This window comes from Alligator sinensis, unplaced genomic scaffold (genome assembly GCF_000455745.1).
Source record: "Alligator sinensis unplaced genomic scaffold, ASM45574v1 scaffold366_1, whole genome shotgun sequence".
Taxonomy (NCBI): Eukaryota; Metazoa; Chordata; order Crocodylia; family Alligatoridae; genus Alligator; species Alligator sinensis.
Genome location: NW_005841851.1, coordinates 4,807,446 through 4,822,219, shown reverse-complemented (window position 1 = coordinate 4,822,219; position 14,774 = coordinate 4,807,446). Strand labels below are relative to the sequence as shown.

Below are 14,774 nucleotides of genomic sequence, written 5' to 3'. Positions count from 1 at the left end.
AACAGGAATGTATGCAAATCACATCTCAATAAACTGTATAAAGCCTCCCCTCCTTTGAAGAGTGTGTGCGCGTCTCAGTGAGGGAGAGAGGGACTGAGAACGTAAAACCGAGGAGGGGGGTGCTGCTGATATCCACTTCCACACACTGGCTGTAGTTATCAGTAGTTATATTTTAGGCTTTTCTTGGTTGAGGTTTTATTTGGTATTTTATAAGTTAACAAACAGGCTTAAAAGAATTAGCAGTGGGTGTGTGTGCCAGGCTCCACTCTATCACCATGTGTACAGATTCGGGTGTGACACATGCATACACACAGCTCAGACACCCCTCAGTCCCATTCTTCCTCTTTGTGGGCTCACAGGAGTTCAGGCATGCCTCAAGCTTGATTCAGGAGTTGTTCCACAGAGAGTAAGCACATCCTGACATCCAGCTTCAGACACTCACTGACTACTTCTTTCTAAAGAAAAGTACAAGGTTGCCTTTCAGCAAAGTGGTATAGAGTGTCCACTGATCATTTCCATTACCCAGATATGACTCAGGTGTGAAAGGCCAGATGAAAAACGTACACTCTAGTGATGACACTGATAACCACACACTGTTCAATCCCCTAAATGTAATAAATGACTTCCTCTTAAAACAGGGCATAGTGTATGAATAAAAGTCCAAGGGAAGAAGAACGTAATTAGAGGTCAGAAAGATGGATTTTCCCCTCTCCTCACTCTGAAGACACTTGTTCTTGCCTGGGATGGAAAACTTGAGCAATCTCTCCAATACTAATGGATGGCATCCTTAAAGTCATGCAAGACTGTTCTAAGTGATGCATTATTTCCATGTTTGAGCAGTACCCATCACTCCTCGTGCAAGTCCACACACACTCCTGTGTGAAAAAGACTATGGTAGAGCTGGGAAGGCCCTCTGGGGTAGCCTGTGGGACTGCCCATCAGCGTACTGTGACTCAGGAGGGAAACATGCAGGTGAAAGAAAGTGATCCTGGAATTTAGAAGCAGTGTGAACAGATAGAAGTCTGTTCATGCTATTTCGACCCGCCTGGTTTAGTTCAGTCTCATTTTGAGGGTTAATCAGATGGTGGGACCCAATAGGTTGCACAGACCTAAATTCAACCTCACACTTTGGTCATTACAGAAAGGTCTGCAAACACTTGGACACTGCAGCGTGTTTGTGGGTACTGTGCAGGCAGCTGAATGCTCCATCCCACCCTGCCTGCTCCTGGGAGGTGCTGAAAGAGAGCTGGTATTGAGGGGTAGGGTTTAACTGGTGGCTGAGGCTTCATAATCATTTTAACAAGGGGTTTCCAAGAGTCCCTTCTGAGCATATATATTCTGTTATTAGATTCATAATTAGTAAATTAATTTCACCATCACTGACAACTCCCATGCCCTACTGCATCAGGCCATCACACTCTGTTTCTTCCTAGTGACTGTCATTAGACTTCTGACTGCCACTAGCAGCCATCAAATAAATGTACTATAATACTTAAAAAGAGTCCCCTCTGCTGGAAACTCCAGAAACAGTGTCAAAAAGTACTCTGGCAGCCTGGATCCTATTAGCAGTGTTATCTGGCCATATGCAAATGTGAAAATGCACATGTACAAACAGGTCCAGGAGAAAACTGCATGTACAGCTTAGGAGGCTCTTTGGAAAAGCTGGCCTATTGTTTTCAGAAAAATAATATTTCTGAGAAGAGTTTCAATTTAGCTGGTTGGCCCATGGTTGAGAGACAGAAAGCATATGCATACGGGTGGCTTCCTAAGCAAAGGTTTCTTTGGTTTCAAGCTTTCTTAGAGTTTGGAAGGTAGAAGATGACAGAACATTGCATCTTGTTCTCTGGAAGTATAGGACATATATGAATGTCTGGTTTCTTCCTCTGAAGATTCTGCCTTGGCTTTTACTGTTATTGGCATTGGAGATATGATACAAAAAGCTCTAAATTAGTTGAACTAATAAGAGCAACAAAAATAAGAGACAACTCTGTTGGGAGCTACAAACAGCTCAGTTTCTCAGGGTGAGTTAAAAACAAAACCTTTTATGATTCTGTCACAGGATACATGAGTGATATTTCCAGGCAATTGCTACCATTTACAAAGATTCCTCGTGCCTTACTAGTAGTAGCATTTAGTACAATTAAAAAAAGGCAACGCGTGTTCAGTGGCAAAGAGCTATTTCAGGTGGAGACAATACAAAACAATGGCATGGGCTTTTGAAATAAATCTCTGAAGGGGGAAGGTTTCTAAACGAGCCGCCTACACGGGATAACAAAGTTAACCTAATCTGTTCCCTCTTGTGCACTGGGGCACTCACACATGCAAATCTTGTCCCTCGTTCAACTGTGTTTGTTCACCTCCATAGTCCTTCGGTGATTCAAATCTGTGTCTTACTATCCTATAATACCCTTGTCTAACAGTTCTTTTTAAATGCATGTGTTAATTATCCTGCCACTGCTGTAATTTCTCCCTGTAGTCCATTAATTAAGAGGTCACAATCTAAGAGCATGTTTACCCAATAAGCTTTCTTTTTTAATTATCCTAATTGCTTGGATACTGACAAAGACTCTATCCCTCCCCTTTCCCTCAGTGGATTAGCAAACGACATTAAAAAACCCCACACAATGATGGGTTTGTTAAACATATATGTATTTATCCCCCCTGCCATGTTCCATCATCAAGGGTCAATCAAAAAGAAATGTCATCCTCATGTGGCTGGGTAAAATGCGGATACAGGCAAATTAATGAAGTTCAGTTTATCAATCTAACAATAATATTGGTCAGAAAAAATATGAATAAACTTATACATGTGCAAGGCCAGGAATAGAAATGGATGCCTGAAGTCTCTGGCCAGATAGAAATTACACTTTTATCAATATAAGTGATCAAATACCAGTCTAGACCTGTAACAGAACAGAAGTTCGGTGCATACAGACTGGTTTAAAAATGGCAGAAGTGGATCTAAGATTTGCACCCCTATCAAAAGGCAGGCGCGTGTTCAGTTTGTTACTGATCTCAACTACGCTGTTTACAGAAAACTACGTAACTTAGATCCATCCCAGCTCCGACTTTTTGAATGTCTGTACCTAGCCTTAGTCCATACTAGGGACACAGTCAATCCACATCTCTGCGATTTAAATATGTCTGTATAACTCTGGATGAAAGCAAACAGCACAAAAAAGGGGGCAGCGCAAGGGAAGCTTTCATGACAATCTATTATTTTATTTTTGTTGTTGTTTTTTCCCCTTTTCCCCTAGGAATACCAATCTCCAATAGGTCTAATAAAATCTCACATTTTGTGTAAGATGATTGCCGTTTCACTTTCTCCTAGTTTTTCAATATTGCACAAAACAAATTTTCTAGCGTCTAAAAAATGGACCCTCTCCCCCAACACCCTCCCCTCCCAAAAAAAAGAAAGAAAAAAAAAGAAACTCTTAAGGCATTTTTCTAAAGTACTTGGAAAGAAAGCTTGCTATTTAAGTTCCAGGTAGGTATTTATCCTAAAAATTATTAAAAATGTATGTCCAGGAAAACTAATATTTTTTCAGTGGTATTTTCAGAATGAAGCACAATATTTGATATGTCAACCCAAGCAGATTTTTTTTTTGTTTTAATAAAGCAAATGTCTCACTCAAGCTAGTCATCTAAGGAACTATATAACACAAGTATAATTAATTAGAAATTGCTTAGGTAAGCGTGATTGATGCATGGTAAATAGATGTTTCCAGCACTTATTGTTTCTCCCTGATGGATTAAGGAAGAGTTGTTTAACAGTTCATTTGACCAGTCTCTCCTGGTGTTTCTTGAGTCTGGCTGTGCCAGTCAGCACCAGCAGTTCCTGGTAGTTTAAGTCTCTTTAATAAAGATTAAGATGTCAGAGGTCCTGCATTGCACAAAATCCTGATTTTATTAACTTCTCATTATCAGCTGAAATATGAACTGCAGTAAAGCACTTTCTTGGGGGGAAAATATAGGTATTTAATATACATTTATGATGATTAAGTGCCAGTTTCTTCAACCCAGGCTCACTCTGCTGAATGCCTACTCACCTGAATAGTATCACATACACCGATATTACTGCAGAAGTAAGCGTTCACCAATCTAGCTATAACTGTGGACTTTCTCACAATTTAACAAGATGTTTCTGGAGACATGTGTAGTAGGTTACTTACAGTTTATTCAAGCCAACAGTGCATTTCTTTTAAAAATGGCAGAACATTTCAACATTTAAGTTTACTGAGACAATAAAAATAGCAGAATTGATTAGTTTCAGTCAGCATGCCCCCGTTTATATGCTGCAGAGCCAGAAAGACAAAAGGCTTAAGAGTACAAAGCCTCTATACTGGAAATTTACACTCATTAAAAGAGATCAAAATGCACTCAAAGTCCACTCTCCGACCAAAAATGTAGATTATCAGTTCTAATGCTATCCATCTGAACTTAAGCAGGAACTGAAAAAGTTAAGTAGAAGAAGGCAGCAGCACAATTCATGATGTTTATGCTATCACTATGGAACATATAAGTAGCCTGCATGCATGCATGCGTGCACACCCCCACTTTGGCTACTGGCTAGTAATCCACCATGCAAATACAAGATGCTTAAAATTGCTCCTTTATCCCATGTCCTCAATTTGGTCCAACTGTAAGTAACTTAAGAAAGCCCTTGTTACATATTTAGCATATTTCATCATGAAAATGCATTGGGATTAGCCTTGTTCTTGATGTTGTCCATAGAAGGAAAAAAGTAGTTGGTACTATCTGATGCTTTCATAAACCAAAATGGCTGCTGCTGAAAGTGCCATTGGCTGCATCTACACGAGTGATGGACTGCGCAGTTGTTAGTGTGTGGCCGTTTAGTACTTACATAACCAAGTACTTAATGTCTGTGCAGTAACTGGCATTACTACACAGTAGTGTCCCTGCACAGGTTTTTTCTGATCCTACTGCACAGTAGCAATGAGCTACTACACAGTAGCTCATTACTGCTACACAGTAGTAGTGTTGCATCACAGTTAGTGCTCCCCAATGCTACTGCACAGTAGAGGCATGCAAAGTGGGCCCTGTTCAATTCAGATTCAGCACGAATCAGGGACAGTGATTCGATTCGTTGATTTGGATCACTGTCCCAGATTCAATTCGGCCGAATCTGAAGATTCAATGCTGATTCAGAGAGTCAGTGATTCACACAGACACGGCTTTAAACGTTTTTTCTATGTACCTTGAAGTAGCAGGTGTAGCTTGTGGACACTGTGATGCTGGGGCGGATGAAGCGTCCCACGGGAATGTGTGTGTGTGGGGGGGGGGGGGGAGTAAAGTGCGATAGAGTACTTCGCAGCGAACCCAGAAGTGGACTGGAAATACTTCCAGTCCACTTCCGGGTCTGCCATGGAGCACTCTTTGGGCCCCCCCCGTGCCTCCCGGGCTTGGCGATCGGCCACAGGTGCCCCCCCTCAGATCCAGGAGGCACCAGTCCATGAGCTGGGGGGAGACTGGGGGGCTCCCCAGCAAACCCGGAAGTGGGTCCACTTCCGGGTCTGCTGCTGAGCACGCTGGGGAGCCCCCTGTGCTTCTATGGGGCACTCCATGCACCCCAGCATCGCAGCGATCATGAGCCCCTGCTACCTAGAGGTATGTAGAAAAAGTATTTAGAGCTGTCTCTATGTCCAGTTCTCCCAATCTTTCCGAATCTCTCTGAATTGATTTGGAGGGTTCTGATTCAATTCAGAGAGATTAAAGGGTCCTCTGATTTGATTTGGATTCAGAGATTCAGCCACCAAATTGGGCTAAATCTCCACTGAGCAGAATCAGGGACCGAAGCTTTGAGCAGTCCTACTGCACAGTAGCGTCTTGTGTAGACACACCCAGTAAGAAAGTAAGAGGTAAACACCTTTCTATCTGCACAACACAAATCCTAACAGGACTGTGAATGAAAACTGTAAACACCTCCATAGTCTATTTCCTGTTGTAAAGATCTATAACATTTGCCCCTGAATCCTACCTAGGGCATTCTCAGTCTAGTACGTGATAATTTATCTATCTACATTTCAGTGCAGCAAGATAACTTTTTATTTAATCAACTTGTCCCTTGTATTATATAGACACCCTGACTCTATTTTAAGTGCACGTCTGCTTATGTAAATATAGATATTAGAGTGCATTCTGCTGTCAGTTTACAGATGCCACTGCACTCAAACCTCCTTTATTACTGACATGATTATACTTTTAATTACCAGTATATGTTTAGTATTTCTGTGTTTAAAGCTTATCTGATTCAAACCAGGAGCTTTGGCCATCTTTTAAAAGCAGCAGTTGTGTAGAAATAGTTACATTTACCTCATTATGTGGTTTTTGCGCTTGCGTATAGATCACTTTTCCTTTTCACCAGAAGCTATATTCATCTTGTCCTTTGAATACATTTAGCCTTGCAAAGGGAGGAGACTGTGCATCTGCTGAGCAAACAGCTGGCTGCTGTTTATCTCTCTACAGCTAAGTTAAAGTCTACAACTTGAAGACAACCAACTTTGAGGGAAATGCTGATTCTTCCTCTCTGTTGACTTGTTTGATAAAGCAGGTCAATGTATCATAAAGCTCACCCAGCAATGCTTAGGAAGAAGGCATACATATGCCATAAGCTGTCTCTTTCAAAGGTATGTATGTACAAAAGGCATGATAAGTGGGCACTGAATGGATGGGAGTGGCAATTATCAGTTATACATATCACTATAGTCTCTCAGCTTTTCAATAACACAGAGCTCCTAATACCATGTTTACTAGATCAGGTAAAAAGGGACTCTTAATACTGTGCAAATATGACTTACCAAAGGACTTTGCTTTCTCACCTATTCTTAGGCTTTTCAAATCAACATTATTAATTGGTTGGCTTATCAGTAAGTGCTGTCTGGCAGTTAAAAGATGTTTCCACCCACTGCAATGATACATAGAAACTGAGTAATGTCAGCTACAAGGACAAATACTTCAATGCTGAACCAGGAAAATATTTTGACGTATTACATCTTCTTTGAACAAACTCTCATAACACATTCCAAGATGAATTTGCTGTCTAGTAGGATATCTGTTCCTTCCCATTAAATCCTCATTTGGATTTTATATGAAGATTTTATAATTCAGAGCACTGATTTGCAAGATATTTTTACTTTTTGACAATTTACATTCCCTAATTTTCTATTGTCCAGACAAAGGGGTGGAGAGGAACTTAAACCCTGTACCTTTGCAACTTTTGGTGTACCAGAGTCAACTGACAGTTCTGCAGACAGAATTCCTGTTAATCATCCACTTTTCCTGAACACTAAATACCTACTTGCATGAGAATCGAGCCAAGTCCTTTCATTCATTGGCTTCTTGAATGCTGCTCCCAAAGGAGGACAAATGATTTGTCTTATGTGGATATATTCTTTGTTACAGAAGAGTGACAAAGTAGTCCTGATGGTTCAGAAATTATACAAGAACAAGGAAGGATTTCTTAGAACGATATCTTTTATTGGATCAACTCTGTAGTCAGGATAAAGCTAGACAAGCTTTTGAATACAAGATATTCTTCATCGGGTCTCTCACAAGAGTTGCATAACAGTTGGACAGGGTCACTACACAAATGGATGATTTAATCTAGCGTCAGGCAAACTTTAGCAGTTAAATGGACAATAATCACTAGGAAGACTAATAAGAAAAGATGCAGGGTGATATTGAACAATGAATCAGATCTCTATGTGATTGATATACATGTCCTTTTATTAAAGGGAGCTAAGTACACTTCCTGCTTCCTACCAAAGTTAAATTACACAAGTTTGGAACACACTTCTTTCTGTTTGGGTACTGAAATTATGAAGGGTTGTCCATTACATCCAATTCTGCTGCCTGACAATATTTCAGTAGAATCATCAGTTTCATAAAGGCCAGTCATAGAGCTGGATGTGTGCAGGACCCCTCACAACAAGACAGAACAAGAGGAGGTACAGGATAATTTTGAACAGAAAATCAGAACTCCAGGATGCAGCTAAGTCAGAACTTCTGGGCTTACTGCCTTACCCTGACCCTAAATCTCTCTATGGACCATGAACCAGTGTGTCGAAGTGTCGGTATTGTCTGTGGAAAGGGATATTTTAGTGACAGAAATATCACAAGCTATCCAGAGGTTCAGCTAAGGATCCAAAATGCTCACCCCAAAAACTCTCTGATTTTGTTTGGTCCAGAGAATGAACCAAGAGTATCCTGGGAACACACTGTTGATATATCATTTCTCAATCCTATTTGAGACTGGAAGCAGAGAAGGGCATAAAAACAGTAAGCAAACTTTGCCAGTTCCCAGAGAACATGGAGATTCTTCATGGCTACAGTTAGTGGAGAAAAATCATTCTCAGTTTATATGCATTATTTTTTACTGGTGCTCTGTTTTTATGTTTATTTTATTTGGATTTTCATCTCTCAACAGTTTGTTTCCTATCAAAAAGAGAAAAACATGCTCTGATCTGGAGAAATTAAAGAGGGTGCTGACAAAACTCCTCTTGCTTTCCCTGGAAGTCTTATATACTACACGATTTCCCTAAAGAATACTCAGGGGGAGACAGTGAGAAATACTAGACCCAAAACAAACAAGTCTTGATACACTTAAAGATAAGGAATGACTGTGAGAACAGTTAACAACTAGTAAGGATCAAGATGTGTTTGATTATCAACAATTTTAAAAATCTGCAGGCAAATTCATTATAATTTCTCTCCATTTGCTAGGTACCTGACCTGCAGTGAACTCTGCAGCCCATTTGCAATCTAGTATTCATGCCAAATTGTATCCATTTTTGTGGTTCTGCCTAGGTAAGAAAGAACCAGTTGGGATAAAATAAGAGTCCAGTCATTTACATCCCACAATAACACAAAATAAAAACAGTCCCTTTCCTTTTCTCCAACTCTGAATCATTTTTGAACTTTGAAGAAAATCAGTTAGCTTACAACCTTTCTTTTTTATTTTCATATGCTCTAAGACTTAGAGATTTTGGCTTGAATCAGAAGCAGAGCAGCAAAAATAAAAGAAAGCTATTTCTTGGGTATTTCCAGCCCAGTTAGAATAAGGAATTATAAAAAAAAAATTCTCATTTAAAATGTCATGCATAAGATTTCCATCTACGTTGTTCAGCCCCAAGGGGTTCAGGTAAGTTTCAGAGGAACATCCAAAGTTTTGAGCGTGCATCCAAACCAAACAGACTCCAAAAACTTCTGACATTCACCAGTAACTTTCTCTCCAACCTCTGCATCATACAGTATTCATTAACAGAAAGGGGCCTTTAAAATCATCTCAAAATATACTGCTTTCATGGTTATGGGCATTTTACTAGTCTTCTTTTGTGCAAGTATTTGGAGTCACAAGAACACAAACATTCCTGTGGAGGATGCTTGAAGCCTTGGGTAACACTCAAGAATAACAGAGGCCTGGTCCCAGGATTAAATAATAAAGCTTTACATTTATTATTCAATTTACCAACACTGCACTCTGGAAGAAATCTTGTTATCTGGGAAACAATAATAATATTCAGCTCTTATGTGGTGCTCATCAACTTCAGATCTCAAATTGCTTTAAAAAGAAATGATTGTTGTATCTGTTTACAGAACAAAAGCTGAGGTCCAGGGAGGTAGTGACTTGCCTGAGTAAGCCAGCTGGTCAAGGTCAATGCAAGAGCTAGAACCCAGGCCTCTTTTGATACCAAGGCTCTAGCCACTAGACAATACTTGCAGCAATCCATCAACATAATGTGGCAGCATAATGTAAAAATGTGGTCCTGGTCCATTAGGATTTTGTTAGTTATAGCCAGGGATCCTGGTTTTCTCTGTTTTGAAAAAATTCCCAATTTTCAGATTACAAAAATTCACCCCAAATCCTCATTTTTCTGTGATCAAAATGAAACATTGCTATATCTATATCTATATATTGGTAGCGTTTCATTTTAATCACGGAGAAATATGGATTTCAGGTTACTTTTTCAATCTAAAAACCGGGAATTTTTTATCAGAGAAAACCAGGATCCCTAGTTATAGCCTAGCTATAGGCAGGTGAGGCACGGAGAGCTGAGATTAAGAAGAATGAACAACAATGAACAAAGCATGGACCGCTGGAGATTCATTTGGAGCCGTGGTACCCCACATTGCAGAGACAGGAATTGTGGAACGGGTTCAGAGGAGCCCTGCTAGGATGACCAAGGAAAGAAGAGCCTACTTTGAACTTTAGGTTCAATTAGCACAGTTAAAGTCTGAAAGGAGATATTATCTCCCTTTATAAATACACTGGGGCAAGACATGGGATAAACAGCAGGGAGGGAAAAGAGCTAGTTGAGCTAAAAGATAAGGTTGGCACTAGGACCAATGGGTATAAATTGCCATAATGGCCATGGAAATTTGAAGTTGGTTTCTATCCAGGAGAGAAGTGAGGTCTGGAAACAGACTTCCAGTAAGGGGTGGGATGGTAAAAAGCCTAAAACTTTTAAGATGGAGCGTGACTAGTTTATGAAAGTTGATATGATATGTTTGCCAGCTACATCACAGCATTGGACTTCACAAACCAAGAGATCCCTATCCCTTCCTATGATGCTAAAATAAATAATGTTCAAAAAATTGTTCAACTCTATTAGGCATATTAGGTTTAGGAGAAGTGAATTATTTCAGAATAAGAAACATCATTAGCAAACGTAAGCAAAACCAAAAGCCCACATAGGAACTCAGCATCATAAGAGATTTTCTGTAATTTGCCCAGAGTAAACACTGTGAATCACAACACCTGAGACAGGAATAAAACCAAGTCCTGACTCACTATGAGAACGAAAGAAAATTTACCCAAAGTTTTTAAAAAAGGCTCAATAATGGGAGAAAGTGAGCAGGAGAGGTAAGCTAACATTCGTTAAGATGTATAGAAATAATTGGGGAGAAAAAAGATATGTAAAATGTTATTCTGTTGGTTCATTTTCAAATATATTTCTTAAGGAAACCTGGACTCACACTGTGATTAAACCACAGGGGTCACATCTGCACGAGATGTTGACTGTGCAGTCGTTTCTGCGCAGTCATTTAGTACTTGCATAAGCAGGCACTAATGACTTCATAGTAACCCACATTACTTGGGTAACCCACATTACTTGTCAGCATTGTAGTGCCGACTACACAGTAACCCACATTACTTGTCAGCATTGTAGTGCCGACAGTTTTCTTGTGACGATGAGTGTGCAGTAGCCTGAGACTACTGTGCAGTAGTGGCATGTCACGGGTTCTGCCATGCGACGCTAGTGCGCAGCAGTCTTGGACTACTGCGCAGTCAAAGTCTTGTGTAGATGCAGCCAGTGAAGCCTATTTTGGTACAGAAACAAACACATATGCATCTGGAATTTGCACTCTGATTTGCCTATAACAAGGCATTTCTAACTCTGCCTTGTAACAGGGCAGTTGTGAACTGGAATTAATTGATCAGCTGCCTCATGTTAGCTCAGTTCTGAACCAAGACATTCAGAAAGAGCATCCAGTTCATCAGGATTTCTATTCAATTCCTTTGGAACCCGAGGAACCATTGCAAATATCCAGGCAGTTAAATGTTCTGATGGCGAACGTGCATACCTATCTCCACAGTAATTATTAATGACCTGGAAAACTGCTCCGTAACAGGCTAAAATCCCTCGCTTTGGGCCGGCATTCATTGCACCGTGCCCTTAAATCAATCAATTAAGTCAATATGACAACAGAATCTTGCCTCAATATGGTCCAGGACCTTCCAATGGCAGCTGCCCATACAGCATGTTAAAGGGAGCCGAGCAGAAGCAGAGTAGAGCTGGGCCCAGAGCATGGAGAGCTTCCTCTCTCCCCGCAGCTTTTCTCTGTACCTAATCCATAGGCTCTGGAATTTAAGAACTTCCACTAAAATACAGTAGTGTAAAAATGAATGCTTTTGTCCTTCCTTTCCAGCCCAGGGGCTGATCACAGGATTACCACCTTATACCTCAAGGAAAGGACACAATTCTTAAATATGTAGAACAGGACTCATGTGTCCTCTTTGCTCCCCCCACCCACATTTCTCTCTGCCCTACATACCAGCAAAAACACTGCAGTTTTAAACCATCTACAACCTGCTTTATGCAGAAGTGGATTTTGCTGCTATTGTAAACGCCATAGTAACATGGGTCGATTTTTTTTTTTTGAAGAGTGCTTATAGTTAAGCTTGTAAGACCACTTACATGGAGTAAATGGCCTAATATTCACTAATAAAAACCATCTATTAATATGAAGGGAATTTTCACAATAATTAGGACAGTTATTTGGGTAAGTAAGTAAAGATTTAGCAGCTTAGCTTTTGGCTCTTAGCTTTGAAAATCTGGGCCTGTTAAGTGCTTGCTACATAGTCCATTGATGAGGCAGAGTTACATTTAAATAGAACCAGAATTCAAAGCTCTTCAGATGCCCTGGTGGGCAGCATTTGGTGAAGAGAAACATTCTGTAAGAGCAGAACAAAGTACCTGAAGAAGTTTGATAAGGTTCACTATCCATGACTCAACCTGCCTCAACCTTATCAGGGGGATGTTCAACAGGAAGGTGTTCAACCATCAAGCTGAAATGAGAAGATCTCCAGTATAAAATATGCAATTCATAATGGAAGGTGGAAAGATGAAGTTCGCATTTCATTCATTTCATTGCCATTATCTTCTCTTTAGTGTTGTGCAGTAGACTGCTAGGAAGAAGAGGGTGTTAATGCAATAAAACTGAATACAAAGAGAAGGTGAAAGAGAATAACATGCTGATAAAATTGGGACAGTCTATGAAGCTTCATTGTGCTTTATTAGTGATGTATTAAATTCTGGAAGTGTCCACCTGACTTTTTCCCCCTTGTATCCACAGAGCCATGTGGGACTTGGTAAGTCTAGAGGGCCTGAGTGGTTAAGGCTGTGTGCATAACAGTTAACTTTCCATGTGATATCTTCATTTGAAGTTCTCTGTATTTTGTAGACCATGTCCTCCTTATTGATCTGGGTAATATGGAGCAACCTCCCTGACCAGGATTTGTTTACAGATGCCCTCTGGATCAAGGAATGGGAATTGCAGGAAGTCACAAAAAAATGTCTTGTGGCAAACCCCACTCATCAACCTGCTGGCCTTGAACAACCATGGCGAGAATGGTCCCTGCTGAACAGATTCAGGACAGGCCAAGGCCAGCCTTCACCACTGGGGCCCCAGTGCTAACCTACTGTGCAGTTGTGGAGAGATACAAACAATGACACACATCACTGAGGAATATCCCCTCTACAAACTAAGAAGTGGATTAATAACTTTGAACTCAGCTAACGAGGAGCCTATTGCTTGGCTTTGCAGATTTGCATTTGCTAAATAAATAAATAAATAAAATCTGGGTAATTCAGAAACCATCTGGTCAGAGAGAGGGAAGGACAGCTATTAAAATACTGGATCTAACTCCTATTTTGGTCTTTATATATGCAGCTCAAAGGCCCTATTGGAAGCCTAAGAAAGAAGTACAAATTATAGTATTTTAAGTCCAGATACTGTCTTCCTTTTTCTCATCATTCTTGGGAGTGCCAGACCAATGGAGGGATGAATAATGTTTGCTTAGTATCTTAGAAATTTGACTTTTTCCATAACTGCTGAGTCCTCCTTTGGCTAGGGAAGGAGACAGAGGTCCAGGAGAAGCTGCCTAGAATGTCTGAAAGTCCTGAATTAAATTGTAGTCTCTGACCTCTGAGCTCATTAGAAAAGATTTGAAGAGTGCTTTGTATGCTAAAATACTACATACAGATATACTCTATATACTATTATAGCATCCAAGTAAGGCTTAAGACAAGAACTGGTTGAACATTTACCAGATGAAACAACTTTGGCCAAATACTGCTGATTCAAATAAATTGAAATTTGTTGCAGTAAACATACCTATTGTATCAAAACTTTTCCAGGAGATTATCAAAGTATTTTATTTAGGTAAGCTCAGAAGGAAATATTTTAGAATTTTTCTATTTTTAAATTTCAAAATTTCCCTCAGAATGACTATTTAATTTTTAGCAGCCTTTCAACTATTTTCCAGGAAGCTAATGCTCTTCAGTCTTTGCTGTTTATATATATCTTGGGTCTTGAAATCTATAAGCTAATATAATATGAGATGTCATAAAATGCTCACTTTTAATTGTAATTAATATGAATTAAGTAATTAATATGAATTAAGATATTAATATGAATTAAGATGCAGGACCAAATTTCCACTAGTGTAAAATCTGTGTCCGGTTCTATATTCAATCAAATGCATGCCCAGGTTCTGTGGCTGCACAAATAGGAAAGGGAATTAAGTTGATTGATATGCTTAGACAAATGCAGGCATTCCATGTGGGAATTTGGATTGGCAAAGTTAGAGGACACTTGTGAAAATTTGTCTTCTAATGATCATACCTCTATTTAACAAGGCTGTATGCAAAATAAACCAGGATTATTTTTGTAGCATGTTTTTTTATAGGTAGAAGTTCTCTAGGCCCATAGAAAACAGTCATCTAGTAGGAAACATCAAAATATAGTTCATGCCTGAACGAGAAATGGGATTAAAGTAATCTATTTATCAATCTTGCTCTAATTGTTTTAAAGTCTAGGTCATACATACCCAGATCACTGATATGAAGCTTGAGCTTTTGACTTGTTTTGTTTTTTATGTAACAGCAACAGAGCTGCTAGGAGCTAATTCATTTTTTCTTTCTCTTTTCTCCCCCTCCTTTTTCTGTCCCTTTCTTTCACAATTTCTGTCT

The 14,774-nt window shown here is 39.7% G+C and overlaps 1 protein-coding gene across 20 annotated transcripts in view; it reads right to left on the bottom strand.

Annotated features, from left to right (window-relative positions):
• Window positions 1–14,774, bottom strand: part of PRDM16 (PR/SET domain 16) — a 459,271-nt gene that overhangs the window by 198,432 nt on the left and 246,065 nt on the right. The window contains exon 3 of one of the 20 annotated variants that reach the window (XM_025212051.1): window positions 12,498–12,589. The exons of the other annotated variants lie outside the window; for them this stretch is intronic. The gene's annotated coding sequence lies outside the window, so the exon portion shown is untranslated. The remainder of the gene's footprint in view (window positions 1–12,497; window positions 12,590–14,774) is intronic. 20 annotated transcript variants of the gene reach the window in all.